Here is a 6000-nt window from a genome sequence, read left to right on the forward strand (position 1 = left end):
AGGATAGTTGGAGAGGTCAAAGTGTTTTGAAAAATAGAACCATTTATTTAGCACTTTTTAAAAATTTAGCAAAAATTTAAGAGAGTTCTGGAGAACACTTGATTGATGGAAATCTATTCTGGAGTACAAACTGTAGAAGTCTTTAATTGAGAATTAACTTTAGCATTAAAAGACAGAGTGATTTTAATGTTTAAGAATGGGTTAATCTGTTTAACTGCCAGGAAGAGTATAGCCATTATAATCAAGAGTCAAAATAGAGTAAGATTTCTTTGCAAATAACTCTGCTTTATTCTGGGGAGAAGTAAAAAGATCAGACCCATGAATTAGATATTAAATATCAGACTTACTTTAGTTAATGACATTGTTGAAGACTAACCAAAAGTTTCTAGGAACTAACATCTGAGATAAGATACAAGATTTAGTAAAATGAGAATAACAGAGCTTAATATCAGACAGGACTTTTTTATATTGGCTTCATGCAATAATAACAGGACATTTGTTCTTAAGAGAGATGCTCTTGTAAAAAAGATGAAAAAAATGATTAATGTTTAAAAATGCAACTGCTCAAAATGTTGAATAATGTTGAGTAGAATGAGGCTTGACTTAATGAATGAGGCTTGACTTAATGAATGAGGCTTGACTTAATGAATGAGGCTTGACTTAATGAATGAGGCTTGACTTAATGAATGAGGCTTGACTTAATGAATGAGGCTTTACTTAATGAATGAGGCTTGACTTAATGAATGAGGCTTGACTTAATGAATGAGACTTGACTTAAAATTGAAAAGTAGTAATAAAAGCTTTCAAACTTTTATTTCAATAAAAGTTTCCACATCCACAGATGCACTTTATGCATACATATTATGGATATAAACATATATATTTGCTATTTATTTAGATGCTGGCATACAATATTCTTTCATTGTTATATAAACTTTAGTATTTATATTGTGAAGTATTTGCTGAAAGAGAAGATGATCAGATGGATGTGTAGTGTGATTCTAGAGTCACACTACACATCCATATGCTTTTTTCTCAGAACACCTTGGACTTTCTTTGACAATCGAGTACCTCTAAATGTCAATAAAGCCAACCTCAAACTTCAAAGACTTGGAAAGCTCTGGAGAGAATAAGTATCTGTGGCACAGCCTTTAACAGTCTTAAAAAGTTTGTGACCCAAAGAATACTCCATCTCTTCAAAGTGCTTTGTATCAATAGAAAAGAGAATGCCATGAACTTCTTATTAATGATGTTTCAAAAGATTTTAGCAAATTAGAATAAAAGTTTTTACTACGCACCTTAAATGTCATACTTTTGAAATTACATTTTCAATTTAAATAAAAACTTTAATACAAAAATACCAAATTAAAGTTTTCCTTTTTGACATATGTTTGTATATATGTGTGTATATATATATATATATATATATATATATATATATATATATATATATATATATATATATATTTAATATATATATATATATATATATATATATATATATATATATATATATATACACACACATAGGGTGCGGAAAAAGTTCTCGCACAAAAGTATAATTTTAAAAAATTATCTGTATGGTGTTTTCTTTCAATATATAATGTGATTTTAGTATTCTTTTGTATTCCTTCATATTCTTTTAGTATTATTTTGTTTTAAATTAAAGTGTAATTTGTTTCTCATCTTGCACAGGAACTTTTGCATCTTTGCTGTTTATATTTTTGTACAGAAACTTTTTCCGCACCCTGAATATATACACACACACACACACACATATATTTATACTTATACATATCTATATCTGTATATCTATATATCTATATGTATTTCTCTCTCTTTATATATATATATATATATATATATATATATATATATATATATATATATATATGTATATATATATATATATATATATGTATATATATATATATATATATATATATATATATATATATATATATATATATATATATACATATATGTATATATATATATATATATATATATATATATATATATATTATATATATATATTAAGGTGGTTCTAAAAACAACTTTTTCTGAAAATGACTGCTGGCACCCCCTGAATATGTTGTATATAATTACAAAAATGCTAGATTTAAGAAATTTTTGAATAAAAAATATTTTAAGGGGTTGCTACCGACCCTCGAACATTATATAGGTCCCTAATATTATTAAAAAAAAATTTTTTCAAAATTATGTCATGTTGGGTCTCAAATGAAGGGAAATTATATAAAAATTTTAAAAATATAAATCATTTTATAATTAAATTTTTATTTTAGATTTTAGTAAACAAAAAGTTACGTTTTTTAACTAAAAATGAAAAATAGGAAATTTAACAAGATTTTTTGATTATAATTTTTTTTATCTATGTTTTTTTTATAAAATGAATATTATTTTTGAAATTTGTATATGATTTTGCTTTGTTTGAGACCCAACATGACATAATTTTGAAAATTTTTTTTTTAATAATATTAGGGACCTATATAATGTTCGAGGGTCGGTAGCAACCCCTTAAAATATTTTTTATTCAAAAATTTCTTAAATTTAGCATTTTTTTAATTATATACAACATATTCAGGGGGTGCCAGCAGTCTTTTTCAGAAAAAGTTATTTTTAGAACCACCTTAATACATATATATATATATATATATATATATATATATATATATATATATATATATATATACATATATAAAACATATATATAACACAAAAATGTGCTCTACTGAAATAGAGAGAATAGATAGAATAGAAATAGAGAGAATAGACTAAAATGGTCTTCAGTAAATACATCAACTGACATAGGGTAAGCATGTAAGGAAGTTGCTGCTAAATTGACTGAGGGTTTGGGTTGGAGCAGCAATAAGTCTTTTTCATTATTCTTTGTTTTCTTTTTCTATCTCTGAAAAAAACTGTATGGTTTAAGGTCAGTCAGAAATGTATATCCTGTATAGTGTGTATGTATATAAGGAAGAGGGAAGCGAAGAGTGGTGTTTCCCCATATTTAGTTTTTTTCTTTACATATATTTAATAAGATTTCTAATATTTATTGCAAACAACACCAAAACATTCTGCCCTCTTATTAATATACATTTCCATTTCCACCTCAAAACAATATTCATGTTGGTTGACTGGGCAACTGAGTAGGGAAAAAATTTTTACATAGAAAAATGTGCAGTTCATAATTTAGCTAAAACTTGATCACAAAAACAAGTACCATATTTATTCTTTGTGCGATCCAGTGCAAAGATGAAGGTTCAATATTAAATTTACTCAGAAACTTACTTTGGAACATACAGAAAGTAACTTGTTATTCTCCAAACATTTCATGGAAGCTAATAAAGCAATGTAATTGGTAAATCTAATAAGACTTTTCTGCTATCCAAACTCATTATGTTTAAGATTATTCTCAGCATTATGCCATCAAAAAATTATAAAGATTATTAAAGAATAAAATGACAATCATGGAATACAGAACTATTCAAGAAGTTTTAATAAACGTCTCCTTTTTGGTACAAATCTCATTCTAAGTTTTGAAAAAAAACTGTGAAAAAAAAAAAATGAATAGAAATGGAATTCCATTAGCTAAAACAAACTAAAGGTACTTCGCACAAGTTAAGCACAAAATCTAAAAGTTTATATAAAAGATAACATAAACCAATAATTATATTAGTAAATCTAAATTTAAAAATTTTTGTAACAAGATATTTATTTATAACTTATAATGAAGCGCTTATGTGTAAAACAAATTAATTGTCATGTAAAGAGTTTTACAACTTCTCTGATTTTGCATCACGTATATTTTTACGTCATATTGCTAAATATGATTTATAGTTACCAAGATAACATTAAAAACCCGTCACGTTCCAACTCGATCACCCGATAACTCGAACTTTAATTGTTTTTTAACAACAGACCGGGTGAATAAAAAAAGCAATAACTCGGAAGCAATTACTTTGAGTAAATGTAAAAGCTAAAAAGCAAATGCTCGTAGCAAAAGCAATTGCTAAAAAATACGTGAATAAAGTAGGGATGTACCGGAATTCCGTTCTGACCGGAATTCCGTTCTAGCTGGAATTCCGGCCGACATTTGTGATTTTTAGATCAATTCAGTTCCGGCCGGAATTACAATATTTCAGGCCGAAATGCCGGATTTTTTTTACTTTTTTTAATGATTTACTTTGTTCAAGTGAAGCTTATTTTTTAAATTATTGAAATTTAAAAAATAAGCTTTACTTGAACAAAATAAACATATTTTATACCAAACATTAGGCAAACAAAACAATTTTTTTCAGACTTATCTTAAAGAATGTGGATTTTCCTTACAAAAGAGCCCTATATATATATATATATATATATATATATATATATATATATATATATATATATATATATATATATATATATATATATATATATATATGTATATATATATATATATATATATATATATATATATATATATATATATATATATATATATATATATATATATATATATATATATATATATATATATATATATATATATATATGTATATATATATATATATATATATATATATATATATATATATATATATATATATATATATATATGTATATATATATATATATATATATATATATATATATATATATATATATATATATATATATATATATATATATATATATATATATATATATATATATATATATATAGGGCCGGGTTAAGTACTTCTTAGGCTAATGGCGCTATAGGCCTTTTGGGCCCTGTTGACCTTATAGTATTCAAATTTAACATCGGTTTAAAATAAAAAAAAACCTTTGTAACTGTTGCGCTATGGTTTTATTATGTATTTTCTTTTGTATTTAAACAAGCATTTCGCGTTATTTATTATTAAAAATACGCTCCGATTAGTATAGGTTTTAAAACACCTTTCGTCTGCATTTTAAGCTTGCAAATGCAGATATGATACCTTTCAGGTCAATAGAATCCAATACCCCTAATAAAGATAAACTTCCATTTGAACAACAGATAGGTTTGATAGACATTCCTGAAAAAATGCTCCAAAATGACAAATGTCAAAAATTTGACAAATAGACACAAATGACATTTGACAAATGTCATTTTGACAAATAGACACAAATCACATTTGACAAATGTCATTTGTGTCTATTTGTCAAAACCATGTTTACATTTTTTTTTTTTACTTGGATTTTAATAAATTTGTTTTCAAAAATTGTTAAATTTCTCGTCTCGTCTCGTTCTCGATCTCACGAGAAGTACTAACTTCTCGTCTCGGTCTCGGCTTGGTTTGAAAAACCTAGTCTCGCTCATGATTAACCTTATTAAAGCTTTATTGTAAAAAAATAAATTTTTGTAAATAAAAGTTCTTAAAATTGCTCTTTTCTAGCACTTAAGCTGCGTTGTGATGGAAACAGTTGGAATTGAAGTTGGTTAGGAAATCCTTGTAGGCCGGAAGAATAAAAATAAGCATTTGCTTTTACTCCGAATCATTGGAGCAATTATTTAAATTACGTGAATAAAAATTTTGAGCAATTGCATTTTTTTTGTTCGAAAGCTTTTACTCTCAGCAATTATTCATATAAGAGAAAAAGGCGTGAATAAAAAAGCTTTAACCTATGAAACGGCGAGCAATTGCTTCAAATTTTACAAGCACGTATAATAGTTGCTTTTTGTTTTATTTTTTGATAATGGGACATTCATTTTATTATTTTACTACTTTATTTTACTATTTTTTGACTATATATATATACATATGTATATATATATATATATATATATATATATAAATATATATATTCGCTATAATTACATAATTACACAAATAATGTTACATTTTGTATATGTCTTAAATTAATTTATTTCTCTTAAACTCATTGTTTCATTAAATATGCCAATATTACATAGCGTAGCACGCAACCTACAAAACTTATAAAAATACTTAGTGTTCAAAAACTTATAAG

The sequence above is a fragment of the Hydra vulgaris genome, chromosome 13 (assembly GCF_038396675.1).
Source record: "Hydra vulgaris chromosome 13, alternate assembly HydraT2T_AEP".
Classification (NCBI taxonomy): Eukaryota; Metazoa; Cnidaria; class Hydrozoa; order Anthoathecata; family Hydridae; genus Hydra; species Hydra vulgaris.